The sequence below is a fragment of the Phasianus colchicus genome, chromosome 7, assembly GCF_987193195.1.
Source record: "Phasianus colchicus chromosome 7, bPhaCol1.hap1.1, whole genome shotgun sequence".
NCBI classification, from domain to species: domain Eukaryota; kingdom Metazoa; phylum Chordata; class Aves; order Galliformes; family Phasianidae; genus Phasianus; species Phasianus colchicus.
In genome coordinates, this window is record NC_143442.1 from 34,033,581 (window position 1) to 34,048,156 (window position 14,576).

The 14,576-nt window shown below is 41.7% G+C and overlaps 1 long non-coding RNA gene across 3 annotated transcripts in view; it reads left to right on the top strand.

Moving 5' to 3' along the window:
- The first annotated feature begins 1,612 nt into the window (after positions 1–1,612).
- Positions 1,613–14,576, top strand: part of LOC116235996 (uncharacterized) — a 67,189-nt gene continuing 54,225 nt past the window's right edge. For 2 of the 3 annotated variants that reach the window (XR_016468048.1, XR_016468047.1), the window contains exons 1-3: positions 1,613–2,868; positions 3,537–3,582; positions 6,343–6,432. This is a non-coding gene — a long non-coding RNA (uncharacterized LOC116235996). Of the gene's footprint in view, positions 2,869–3,536; positions 3,583–6,342; positions 6,433–7,088; positions 7,315–14,576 lie in introns of those variants that run through there. The other variant, XR_004168468.2, reaches the window with a different exon arrangement.

The following is a 14,576-nucleotide window of genomic DNA, read 5'->3' on the forward strand; positions in this document are numbered from 1 at the left end:
GACAAATATAAGCAATTTGGAAACATACTTCCACAGCAAGGCATTTTTGGATATTAAGTCAAGGTGGGCTTTGAAACCTATGATTGTTTGCAACATATTAGGACATAAGACCAAGCTGGGGGAAAAAGTGCATTTGCAGGAACCTCAGGCTGAGCATCGCCCTTAACTGCTTCTCTGAAAGGCACAGATCATAAATCAGTGTGATATCCACAAAGGTTTCTATTATCCTGTAACTGACTTGAAAAACAGTATTGAGGGAACTAGAGAAGGAAATCTGTTAATGCAAAGATAATTTCCTGCAAAGTCTATTAAGGAACCATCAAAACTGTTTTGGATGTTGTAGGTGGGAATGACATAAGGTACAATAAGTGAAAGAAAAGATGGAGGAGATGTCAGCTCTGCAGATCTTTAAGTCAGCCACTTAGTCTGCTAACGTGTCAGTATGCAAACACTTGCTAGTTTGTTTTTAAGAGATTACTGTACAGAAGATAAAGAGCATTCAGTGTCTCCAGTGTATTTAGATTCATAAAAAACTTGCATACCAGAGGTGGAGGCTATTCCAGCCCTCCTGTGAAGGAGATGGTTTCAATAACTCTTTTCAGGGCTGCACCTTCTTACCTCAGAAAGCTTTTCTTAAACCACCACAACTAAAATCTATGCTGAATTTTGTGTTGATGTTGGCCTTGGAGAAGATCTTGGTTTTCCTAAGCATGTTTTTGTACCTACTGTGGTGCTGCAACATGGTACATCTCTCTTTTTCTTTTTTTTTTTTTTCCTCTTTTTTATCCTCTCCTCTCCTCTCCTCTCCTCTCCTCTCCTCTCCTCTCCTCTCCTCTCCTCTCCTCTCCTCTCCTCTCCTCTCCTCTCCTCTCCTCTCCTCTCCTCTCCTCTCCTCTCCTCTCCTCTCCTCTCCTCTCCTCTCCTCTCCTCTCCTCTCCTCTCCTCTCCTCTCCCCCACCCCTTTCTTCTTCCTTTCTTCTTTCTTCTTTCTTTCTTTCCTCTTTCTTTTTTATTTCTTCTTCTTCCTTTTAGATAAAACCCAGATTCTTCAGTCTCTTCATTTTTCATACCTGATCACCTTTTAAAGCTTTCTTACTGCTCCCTTTGAGACTCTTCCCAGCCTCTTGCCAACTAGTTGAAACACTGGAGCACCGTAGCAGTGGTGGCATCACAGTGATCAAGCAGAGCATGGAACTTGTCCTCCGAGTGTTACCTACTATATAATAAGCATTTCCCCACTAATGTAGCTTAAAATGAGACTTTTTTTTTCTCCAACAGCAGTTGATTGTTTTTAATCTGAAATTTCCATTACCCCTTAGTTCTTTGCTAGAGTTGTTGCTGCCAAACCACACAGGCTCCCTTTATCCTAGAGCAATCACAACTTGTCTCTATCAGATTTCAAATCTAACGTCAAAGTCACTGTAGATTCTGACTCCACCCTTGAAATTCTTGAAAGTTTTTGTGACTTTTGGCCAGAAACATTTTTTAATTAGGTTCGTCTTATTCTTGACATCTCGAAAACCATGTTTTAATTGGAATAATTTGAATATTCAGTCTAAAGTCAGTCCCTGAAAGAGGAACATTCAGGACTGAAGAAATTCTGAATGTACTCTTATGTAAAACAATCCTTATCCTACCTTATCTATTCCTTCTCTTGGATTTCAAAAGAGATCAGAGAAGTGATTTGTTTACAGTCTTTGTAAATGAACCAGGGCATTTACATTGGAAGTGCTGATAATGTGCAGTGGCAGAAGAGAAGTGGAAAACAGATTACGTGACGAGCGTTGCTTTATTTCCATACATTCTGATTAGTGTGGATGTAACATCCCAATAAATATGCAAAGTTTGCGTACAGATGGAATAACATCCAACAAGGATTCCTTTCTTTTTGGAGTTTTGTACAAAAGCAGCAATTCTGCTTGTAATGCAAGCTGCCCTTTAAGTGCCTTGTGTACGTGTGCTTGTGTATATATGCGTGTTTTGAAAACAAGTTGCAGTGAATCATTTTGGAAGAGCTTCACAGACACATGTTGGCAGCCCCTAGAACCACAGCCTCATGGAAAAATCCATTGCCGGCAGGCAGGTAGAGAAGGCAATTGTTTTCTCACTTGTGTAAATCAGTTTTTTTTTTTTTTTTCATTCACTCTATGTTCCTAACCTGTTGTGTCTGTTTCTGTGTTCCCGTCAGTATACTGAGGGCTGATGTTGTTCTTCCATCAACAGACTTGAAAACATAGATCCAGAAGCGCTGCTGGTTTGGCCGTTCTCCGTATTGCAGCCATGAAGAGTGAGGGACTGGTTGGCAGATCCTCCATGGGGTGACAGCTTTCACTTGCAAGAACATTCAGGTTGGATATTAGGAAAGGTTTCTTCTCCAAAAGAGTGGTGAGGTATTGGAACAGGATGTCCAAGGTGGTGATGGAATCAGCATCCCTGGAAGTGTTCAGGAAAAGGGCAGACGTTGTATTGACATGGTTAGTGGGTGTGGTGGGGACGGTTGGACTTGGTGATCTTAGTGGTCTTTTACTGCCTGAAGGATTCTGTGATTCTATGAACTTCTACCACTGTAGAGACCAGAATTCCAGAATTGGACTCCAGGAACCCCGTGGGATTCTTTTGTACCAGGATACCTGTGGGGATAAATCCTCCATCATCTGACTCACCCCAGCCACCTCTGCCCATGAGATCATGCTTTGTCCAGTCTCTAAAGCTACACTCTAGAGCCTATAGCATCATTCCCTGCTCCCTTTGAATTCTGTATCCTAACTTTCAGTTTTGGAGGACATACCAGAGGTTATACTGGGCTGTGAGGGACAAGAGAGCATGTCTCACTCCTACAGTTGACTGAAGGATTTGCAAAAGCTTAAGGTGACAGACAGCATTTTGAGCTGTGCAGAGGTGTCAGTGGAGGAGCCACAGCAAGCAGAATGATGAAAAATTAAACCCCCAGGAATTCAGTGGATTTCACATATTGTCCTTTACAGTTTTTGTTTGCTTTTTTTTTTTTCCTTTATTAAGCTTTTCTTTACTAAATCCAGTGTTTGGAGGAACAGATTATCAGGACTTTGATCAGACATCTCTGTCCTATGAGATGCTGGAGGGCTTTGAATTGTTCACAAGGATAATTAGTCAGTGGAAATACTTATTCAAGGGAAATAATTACTCAGGAGGAGTGAAGCAGCATATCTGCACAACATCCACACACACAGCACTTATGAGAACAAAAGGAAACAGCAACTTTCCTGGTTGAAACCACAAGTGCAATTATAAGTAGGCGAAATCCCATTTGAATCTGAGCCAGAGCTGTAGGCTATCACTCCTACTCTTGTGGCAAGTGTGATGGGGTTTTTAATGGTGTGATACAGTCAAAGTTTGGAATGATGCCTCCTGCGAGAAGGAATGGGATTCCTTTCCATCAGCACACACTACATCAGCAATGAATTTCGTTCTGTGTAACAGTCATTAGGTGACAGTCATCAGAAGCGCTGTGCAATGGCTTGGATGCCTTTTAAGAATCTATTTCTTTCTCTTTTCAGATACTGATATGAAAGATGGATTGCAGGTCTATTAGCTCAAGCACAGGTCTGTACTAAGCCTCTAACATCACCTCTCTGCACAACTATATCCCTGATGCCTGTTAATTGCTTCTTCTATATCTCCAGGGAGAACACCAGATGACAACAAACACCTATCCCCTATTTTTTTTTTCAGGGTCTTTGGTTGTCTGTGATTCCACGCTGTATTGAATATGAATTTTAACATGCAGGATAGGGCTGCTTCCCTCAAAACTTCTCATTGTAAATACCTGTGTGGGTTATATCAGCTCCTGTTGCATTTTGTGCGTGGTCAGACGCCTGGCCAGGTTACTTGCTAAACCTGCTGTATTCCCTGCTCCGGGAAGCAGCCGGCAGGTCAGGAGTGGGCTGATTTGAAAAATAAGGATGGAATGTGCTCTGAGCTGGGGCGGTGGTAATGTTGGTTTGAATTGGAAGGAGAAAAACTTTAACTTCTTAATCATCCCATGCTTGCTTAATTATCCCAAACTACGTCTTTCATTCCCCTGCCCCCTTTGAGAATGTGACACTGGCTTGTTTTAAATATTAGGAAGTATGAAAGGTGAATTTCTCCTTCATTTCACTTATTTCCAAGTTGTGCACTCTCCCCCCAGAACACAGCTGCTTTTACTGCTGTTTTTCGTTTGCTTTTCTTCCAGCAGTCTTGCCTTTCTTTGGCCTGTTTTTCCATCCTCTCCTCCTCCTCTTCTGAGTCATTTGTTGACACAACCCTGGGTTGGCCATAGTTGTTATACTGGAGGATTGTTGCTGTGTATAGGTACAAAGAAGGATTTCTTTCGTGCTAGACATATGAATACCAAAGCTCCCTTCAATCTTTTTTTCATTGAAGTCAGGTAGTTAGTGTCAAGGTGTTCAGCTGGTGTGAGTTTGTTTGCACAGAGCTGTTCCAGTGTGCACACATTGGACTTGATGGAGATGATGGCCATGGAATGAATTCATTTTCCTTGTTTTCAGCTGGGACATCTCTTCTCTGAAGTGATCTTTGTTCACCCCTCAGACTGGACTGGTGCAAATTAGCATCATAGCTTTGAAAGGTTCCTTTTACAGAGGTGTCTGATTGCCCAACACAACAGCATGATGCAGTGCTGCAGCCGCTGATTATTTTTAACCTCTGGTTGGTGTTGTGGGCAGGGGACCATTTGTGTATCCTATGCTGGAGCACGTATGGTGCCCTGGAGCAACCTGAAGTTTGATTTATTTTTTTCCAAAATGTCCTCACTCTACTCTGTAGCCCTTTATTTTGTTGTTATTCTTGGACTCAATTGTGTTGTATGACTTTAATCCCATTAAGCACAGGAATGCAAGTAGATCAGGCCCCTCCTGTGTATGGGGATATCCTCTCCTTACCTCTTTCCTGCTGCCTTATTGAAAAGAAGGTATCTCCAGCAAGAATACTGGTCTGATGGGTTTACAAGACAGCCCTTAAGACTTCAGAATTACCAACAGTTCTTCAGTGACACGTGTTATACACCAAGAAAATAAGAGACCGGGGAGCTGTTGCACCCATACCTTTTGCAACAACTCTTTGGTGCTTCTGTGCCTCTTACCTTCCATTCTGAAGCAGTAAATATTTCAAGGCAAGGACTTTCTTATGGCTTGTTACAAATTACTCTGCATTACAATTCTTGTTGACCATTTCAAGCCTTGTGATGCTACGATAAGACCAAAGTGATCACTGCTGCCTCAGAATGTATGTTTAATAGAATGGATTTTCGTTTTGTTTTGCTTTGTTTTCCCATTAATGATGCTCTTTGCTTTTAGCAAGCTTTCTGGCCTTTCTTTTCTATTGCTTTTCTCTGTAATCTCCCTTCCCTCAGTGTCAGTTTGGTGTTGCACAGCTATGCTGGCCTTCACTCTGCTCAAAAGACAGCGTGCAACAAATACTGCTTGTAACTCTTTGATAAAGATAGATGAATCTGTTTTATTCTCTAAAGGAAATCATGAACCACTTCTCCAGCTCAAAGCAGGGCTGATTTTGTTTCAATGGCTTTTATGACCCTTTTTCTTTGTTTTCTGCAAACATCTGTCTGGCCATATTTTTTAAGATATATTCATGAAAACGAGCAGGTGTCAAATATAGAAAGGAAAAAGTGTGGCACTCTCTGAAAGCATTTACTTGGCTGTTTTGGAAGTTTTTTGTGGGTGTTGGAGTGTTTTAATCATTCAGTAAAAACAATGCCATGTAATTTAGCAGGTCAGAAGCTATTTACACAGCCTACTTACTATTCTAAGGCTGGAATCCATTCATTTACACTTGAACACCAAGTCTTAAAAACTGGCTTTATGAAGTTGGGTATTTTCATTAACATGATTTCTAAGTGTTGCCTTTGCAGAATAGCACAAGCTCATTCAGAAACAGACACAAAACCTTATTTTTTTTTTCCTCCTGTGGGCCTTCTTCATCACGTACTGTAAAATGTTTTACCATCACTTCTTACAAAGACTAATTAAAAAAAGAGTTTCTTACAAAGGAAGTGATTCAATAACAGTGGATATCATCCAGAAGAGATGTACCCACACCAATGGAATAGCAATCCTCCGACGGCACGAATGAGGGAGAGCAGAAGTCCAAATGAGAGTAATCAGATGAGTCTCTGGGGGACTAAGTTAGTATGAGATCAGAGCAGTAGGATGAGATGAACACTCTAGAGAACCCTAAAATCCAGGGAGGGACTCTTAGTTGGATTAAATGCTGGATGAATATTTAAGTGTATAAAACCAGTCAATGTGTCTGAAAATAAGAGAGATTTATTCCCATTTCTTGCAGCATGGGATCGCTCTGTTCATGGATCTGGGATTGCCACAAGTTTCTGAAAGCAGGGATTTGAGAATTTGTCTGTTACAAGGCAGGGTCAAGGTAAGGACAAATGCTAGCCACTTTCAGTTGGTGAAGATGGATAGAATTGCTGGAAGGAAAAAAAATAATCAAGAGCCAATCCCAGGTAACAACACCTTACTTTCCAAGCACAGGAAATTAAGCAGAGAGCTTAATTAGCTGGTGCTCAACAGAAGCAAGTAGAGTCTTATTCAAAAAAGAGTAAGGTGAACAGAGGAAGGACAGGCTATGTCACTCCCCATAGTGAAACATCATTCAGACACAAAGGGCAGTAAGCAGCAGAGAGAAAAGGAGAGCGTTTTTGCAGAGACAAAAAGGTGGTGAGCCCAGAAAAAAGTCTTGTTTTAAAACATGACACAGCAGCTAGACTTACATAGCTGCTTACAAAACGCTACTTCCTTGGAAAGCTGGGACAAGAATCTCTTTAGCAACAGGAAACCAATGGATAAATCACCATAATATTTATTTTTTAATTCAGTAGTACGTGGAAATGTCTGCTTTTATGGCATGTCTGTACTTAATATATTAAATAAGTAGTCACGCTCTCAGCAGCTGCTTTCTGTGCCTCCCACTTCCTAGCACAGAACTTGACATTATCTCCCTGTATACACAGGCCATAATGTTAAACTGTAATACGTTTCACGTTTGACACTCTGTGTGATAAACTCTGCTCACAGCTTTGCTACCTCACGAGGACAGGCACTTAGAGAGAAGTCAGGTCTCTGAGACCAGTGAGCATGGTTTACAAATGGTAAGCTGGTTTTAACTGCGTTGCCTAACATTTGTTCCCTTACATGACCACACTCCTCTTGCCTCAACTTCTGAACCCACTGACTAATGCCAACCAACTTCACCAGCAGGGAAGAAATGTCAGAGATAATTATGTTCCTGTAAGCATCTTGGCAATAAGTCGTTGAGTAGGAGAGAGAGATCTTGTGACTGAAAGGAAAGATTGAAGTGTGAGTTCAGGCGTGAGCGGGTCTGAATGTGCCCAGGAGAGATGTTATGAAAGCTTTGCTAATGGGGAAATGATTGAGAATCCACACATCCGATGTGGCTCAGTAGCAAAGCAGCTTTCACTGCATGTTGAACGGGTAAAATTAATGGGGAGTGCTCTTGACTTGTGGCCTTTGAATTTGTAAGGGTCTCTGTTCTGCTTTTCTCTACAGTCTAGCAGGGCTTTTTTACTGTAAAAGTCGACATTGTCTTACAGCTCTGTGTCTCTAGAAGCTGAGCTGTTAAGAAAAGTGCCAAATGCATTGAGATGAATGGTAAAATTAAAAGTGTTGATGGCGCAGTAGAGATCTTTGGAGATTCTCATATTATAAAAGTACGGAGGCCCAGAGCTGACGTGCCACAGGAAGTCCACAAATCTATGAACTGTCAGAAAACAATTTCATGACCATTATGCGGGGTAGGAGTGATAGAATAAGATTTGCCTTAATATATATGCTTCATTTCCCTATGCCTTCCCGTCAACCAATTTACTCTGCTGACTTCCTAGATTAACTTGGAGGTCCCTTTGTATTTCTTGGAATAACACAAGAGGCTTTGGATACATTCATAACTTGCCCAGACAAGGCTGTGAACAGCCTGAGCAAAGCTGTCTGGTGTCAGAAGAGGGGACAGGCTGCCACAGATGAGTCCCCTCCTACACATTTTGATCTGTCAGTCTGATGCTACAACTCCTCAGCCTAAATCTATGTGCTGATTTAATGTGACATTGCCGGCTCATCATGGAACACCCTTTCAAGATGTTTGCAAGCTACGCAGTCATCAAAAGGAAAGTCAGCTATTTCTGGCAGAGCAGTCCAATACTGAGAATTGTGATTTTTATGCTTTATGTCACTCTGTTCTAAAGCAGTTGTAGGAGAACTGTTAGGTCAGGGCTTGAAGTGGTGATGGAGCACCTGATGAAGGGCTGTGTCTGGCCCAGGGGGCACAGGCAAAGTGTTTGCACCTTTGCTCGCCAGCTGGCCAAAAGGGTTTGACTTAGGGGGAAAACACCCTGAGCTCATTTAAGGGCCAGCCATGGAAGGGAGAGCATCTCTTGGAGCTGGGGCTTCTTGAGAGGAGTGCTGTATGGCCATAGAGGTCCTTCACCAGTTGAGTGAGTTCAGTTCTTCTTTCTGAGATTATGCAGAAGTTGGAGTTTTAGGGAAAATGAAATGTTGTAAGAATGGCAAGCATTAGTGATTTTCTTTTTAATAGGTGTTTGTTTTTCCTGGTCTGTAAGATGTGTGACAAGTGGGGTTCTAAAGTGTCTCTTCTGCTGACCAGGGCCTGTAATGGTTTAATTATAATAGAGAGCAAATGCCTATTTCCACCATAAACTTCAGATCTCTTCCGTGGGGTTCTTAAAACAACAAACCCTTCTGTAGGGTGCAGAGGAGCAGGCAGGCTCTTGGTGGCCTTCAGGAGAGCTGACTTAGTAGACTTCTGTGTGCAGTCTCATTAGACAGAATGCACCAGCTTCTCTAAGTCAGCAAAACTTAATTGCTGATTTGTACCACTGAGCATCACACCAGATGAGTCATTGGCTTTGGTTCTCTTGCCATATGACTTCTTATGGTTCTTTTGGAAGCAACCATTGTTGCACATATGTGGCTGTGTCTTTCTTTCAGTGCCCTTCCATTGGTGCTGCCTTCCTTTGTTCTTACAGCAAACTCTGCCTGTAAGTATCACTCTTGTCTGAGGATTAAAGGCAAGCAAACCTTCATGATTTCCATGATCCACAGAGAATCTACAAATCCTTAAGGCTTCCATTCTCCCTTTTTCACCTTTCCTTATAGCAATAAGATACTTTGGGGGCTCCTGATCCATGCCTGATTACATGTGTGTAAGATATAGGATGCTCTTGGACTGGTAACTTGGAGGAGCTGACTGTTTTGCTGTTTTCTTTCATAAATGAGGGTTGAGATAGTAATAGGAAGAAACTTATTTCTAATCTAGCTCTTTGGAAAGATAAATGATTTGGATTGAAAGCAAATAGTATGGTTTGCTTGAATTGGATGAGGAGTGTGATTTGAAATGGAAAGCCCCTTCACATCGGGGTCATTTACCTTTAAAAGGTCTGGTGTAAAGGAAAACTGGCTGGAAATTTCTGGCCAAAGCAGCATTTTAATGGAAAATGCCAAATTTCCTCAAGCCCTCATTGTTTTACAGGGAAGGTGATCTATCTTGGTGCTGACGTGCAAACAAGTTGCAAGATGCAGCAGTAGGAATTCAAGTTCTCTGAAAGAGCTCTCCATATTGTCATGTGGAGAAAACCAGGGCTGTTCACAGGACAGATACCTTGTGGCAGCACCTTCACAGTGGTAGGATATGAATGAATGGATGGTGAACAACCATGGAGAAGAGATGCTGATCCAAATGCTGATAGATCTGGGATATGGCCCATAATATCCTTGATAAACAGCACCACGAATACTGTTGTTTTCCTCTTTTTGCATGGCTGTTATAGTGCATCTTCCTGTGCTCTTTAGACAGGTATACAATGTTGAAAAACTTCCTGTTAGAAACAAAGGAAAAAATCTACCTTGTCCTAAAAAAAAAAAGACTTTCTTTCAGTTTTGCAACTCTAAGGACAAGGAAGCAAATTTCTGTTAAGAAAACATGTAGGCAGTGAATAAGTGGTTTATTCTCTCAGTTACCTTAATTTCAGTGCTCTTTTTAAACAGTTTCTTCATTCTCACATGGGGGGGAAAAATGGTCTGACTTGTTTTCTTACTTAGAGAAGTGCAAATATTCCTGCAGAAAATACTGAAGGTCCTTTTGTAAGGGGGTCTAGACAGAGATGCTTCCCTTCTTGCTGGATGTTGCACAGCAATGCAGCCAGAGACAAAGCCTGGCTTGTTTATGGAGTACAGTGCAGATAGCAGCTGCAAGCAGTTAAGTGTTAGAGAAATCCTTTCCTAGCTGCTCTCTTCCCCCCCACAGACCCACCTTCTTACATTCCTTATCCCTAGGGGACAGGCAGGGGAGGGTATCCTTCTGAAACACCACTACTTATTTCTGTTATTGTTAGCAAGAGTCTGTTTTGGGAACAGTGTGTGCTAAACTGAAATAGATAATGGCTTGGGAAAACCGTACTCCTGGAGAATTTCTTCAAAATGTGGGTGATGCTGGTACTGCTAATTTCTGCCCCCCCTCAAAGACCTTAAAATTTCATTTCATTATTTTGTAGTCCTATAACCAACCAAAGTGGGAAAGCTTTCTGGTGCTCTTGGTTGTGTCCATTGCAAAGTGTATTCTTTCCTGTATGCTAGTTCCTAAAAGCCAGGTACTGCTTTAATGCTGGGGGCTCCTGGATATGTCAACCACCTTCTTTGCAGGTTTTGTTGATAACTTCCTTAGCCTTCTGCTGATGCATCAGCAGCAAATGATTCTTGCTCAATTGTCAGAGCCATTCTTTAAGAGTAAGAGAAAAGGACGCTGTCAAGAGCTCAAGCAGTGATGCATGAAACAAATGGCCCTGCTGGGTTTCACCTATTTAAGCTGAAATATCAAGGGCTGTTACTTTTATTACATGCAAATCCAAATGCTTGCCTTTAAGTCAACTGTGACTATGAGTGCCTTAGGGCTTCAGCCTGCTGTTCTCTGCTGTGCTGAAAGGAACCCTCTGACAGGCTGCCAGGATGATGGTGGAGGGTTATCAGGTTTATGCTATCCAAACAACCACTTGGCCAACAATTTAGGGAGACTGTAGCTTGATAGGAGGAGATATTAGTAGCTATTAACTAGCTGAGAGCTTGGCCTGGTTTGAGGGACTGTGTAGAGGTTCTTCAGCATAGATGCTAGCTGGCTAGAGCATCATCCCATTGCATTGGAGATGAACAGAAATTGTGCAGATGGAAAGTTGTAAGAGCATGATATAAAGTCAGGAAGTGTTGGGTGCATGTATATAAATAAGGAAAGCCCACGTGTGACTTTGCAATGGAGGAAAGCAAAGCATTGTCTTGTAAATACCTTCCTTCTCATTAGAACACAGTGTAGGACATGGTAGGAAAGATGAGGAATTCTGTCATGTATATTAAGGCCGACAATTTGTTTAGCTATTTGTAATTTCTCCAAAAATTATTTTGGAGCCTTCTCCCAGGGCATGGATTTTATACTTCTCGTAGATTGTTTCTTTTTACCTGGCTGAAACACCTATGGGAAATGCTCATGGCTTCAGTGGAGGTGTTAGCCAAATAATTACCATCCCAGAGTATGGTAGAAACTGGGATTGGAGCCTTTAGAAGTGATACAGATGTAAGCTTTCCTTCACCTATACACGAGAAAACGTGAGGTAGCACCCAAAAATGGGGTTGATGTGAAAGGCAAGGAAGAGAAGCTGGGGTGACAAGGGATATAAAACTGAAAACCTGCTGATGAAAACAGTGCCCTCTTAGTAATGCTGAGATGCTCACTGCTAGTAGTAATGGCTGTAATCAGACTCCTCCTCAACACAGGCTTGCAATGACAACTGGGTCTTGAGAGCAGATGGGGTAGGAAAGTCTGCTGACAAAGATTCCACAGAAAGAGAATGCTTTAAACTCAAACTTTTTTGGCAAAATGCTGACATCGCTGCAGCTTTGTCACTATAAGCATCTGGAGACAAAGGGTTTTCTTTCAGAAGAATGCTTTCACTGGAAACATTTTTAGATATAATATTGTACATGTGTATTTCAAAACACTGTTTGAAAAGCCTTCTCTTTTATTGAAATAGAATTTTTTTACTCCAATAACTTGGAGAGGATAACTTAATTGTTGAAACAAAACTTTGTAATTTGGGATGACAACTGACTTGGAGGCTTTCAGTAATGTTCAAGTGTCCATTTGTATGTCTTCAACTGTGAATTCTGTCTGTCCAACACATACAAGGCAACTCGGAATGACAGGGTGAGGGAAATGGCAAATCTTGTTCCGAATATTCCTCCAGGAATGACCTTCATAAATGCATTTCTGTGTGGCTGATAACATAGGTCATAATGCTTGGGGAAGTTCACAGGAACTCATTAGAAATTGGTGACAGAAGAGAAGCTGTAGATTGCTCTCTTTGGAAGCTATCTAGTGAGGTGCCATCCAGTTTTAATCTTGGAATCCTACCTGGCTGTAGGACAAAGGCTCTGGCTGTCACCTCATCCCAGAGCAGCTGCCTTTGTTCCAAGGCATCGCAATAAGGGAAGAGCAAACAAACATTTCAGCTGTGTTGACTGGAAAATCTTGAGTGCTGACACTTCTGGTAAGTATGGGGGAGACAGGATCCTGACTTTGCAAAATGCTCCTGCTGTCATACAGCCGTTTTGAGTCACTGCTGAAGAAGTGATTCCTTCGTTGGCTTAAAATATTCTGTGGGGTGTATACAGATTTCTTTGGCCAAGAAATGTGTTATTTTCTGCTTGGCATTAGTGGGAAGGTTTCTTCCACCTTAGACAGCTTTCTAAGAGTTGCATGTAGAGTTTGATAAAGTAAATGCCTTTGCTGGCTCCCAAATGACACTACAGTTTGAGGGAATTAAGCCTATTTAGGATGCTTTCACAGAAGGCTGGATCTTTTGAGTCCCCCCAGACAAGAAACAGTTAATAGTGACAAAAATGTGAATGGATTGGGAAAAAAATAAAGCAAAAGAGATCTTTCTGTGTCCCTCCTTGTGTTTGAGGCAGTATTGCATGAGGTAGCCTGGTTATTAGCACAAATTGGAGCAGTTTGGGGCTGGTCTTGTTTTTTTTCCCTGCAGTCCCCAGAAAGCTAAGATCACAGCTCTGCACTGGGAACAGCATGTTGAGGATGATTTCTTACCCAGGGAAGTTTATCACCTAAAGCAATATTCATCACCTGCTTTCTTGCTGATGCCAGGCTTTTCAAACAACTGGAAGACAACTCTAATGCATCTCGCTGCTGTCTTGTTGGTCAGTGTGTGGGGGTAAATCCTCTACCTCTGGGTCATATGAATAAACCATGAGCTGTATCCTCCCTCCCCTGTCCCTGGCTTTTCCAAAGGAACTTGAAATAGATATGAGATATTGAAGCAGAGGGAGAAAAGTCTTTTTTTTGAGTTACAAACCCAGAGCTAGACTTGAAATCTTGCTTTACAAGCCAGTGTCCTGTGTCTGCTGTGGAACTCTGTGTTACAAAAATAAGACTAGAGTGCCCTCTAATAACCAATACCCCTAATGATACTTGTATAGAAACATAGCATCCTTTACACATTTTTTGCCCTGAATTGAGTACTGTGTGGTAACTCTAAGGGTGGGATAACAAATGATGCCAGTCCTTTGCTACTTAACCACTTTGCCATGTTCAAGGGACTGGCACATGCCTAGCTCTGTATGGGTTCAGACCTCTAAAAGAAATAGCACCAAGATTTATAGGGACTGGTCTTGCAAGAGTGAATGCAAGTGTCCGAGTGTACTGAATGGAGTCATAAATGGCCAAAACCTGTTTAGATCAAGCCTTAAATGGTCACATCACCCACAGTCTTCTCCATGCCAGGCTAATGCCTCATTCATCAGCTCTTGCTAAGAGCACAACCCTCATGCAAATTCCTTGTAGATGAAGATGTGTATTTAAGCATTTTGACTCTAATTTAGTACCTCTTCAAGCTGTTCAAAATGGGTGACTTTGCAGCAGACAGAACTTCAGTAGACAAATATTATTCCTAAGTGGTGTAATGGTGGTTTGTTATCTTAACATTCATGCAACGCATGCTGGTCCACTCATCTGACAAGCCACTTCTTCCTACTTCAAGTCTTTGAAACTTAAGACTGTTTTCTCAAGCATATGTGAAGCCAGTTACTGAAAGTGTGAAGTAACTCTTTGGGCAAAAGACAATTGGCCTCATGATTGTAAATGTACTCATTTCAGAAGGCAGGTTGGTTCTGCTTGTCTAAGAACTAATGAGGATCTGGCTTTGGCAGCCTCTATGCAATGTTATCGTGTTCTGGAAATAGAATTCTTTTTAATGAAGGTGATTTTTTTTTGCTCCTATTTCTTTTTCTTGGAAAGTGTTAGAGACTCTCAGAGTCTTCAAGCTAAAACTAGTCTTGCCCCATTCCAAATGAGGAAATGGGAGGGATGTTCAATTCCAGTGTTTCTGAACCTCCAAAAAGTTTGACTCATTCTGTTCTAGAAATTGTTGGTATCTGAGGCGAAGAAGCTTATCTAAGAGTTTAGATGAGTGG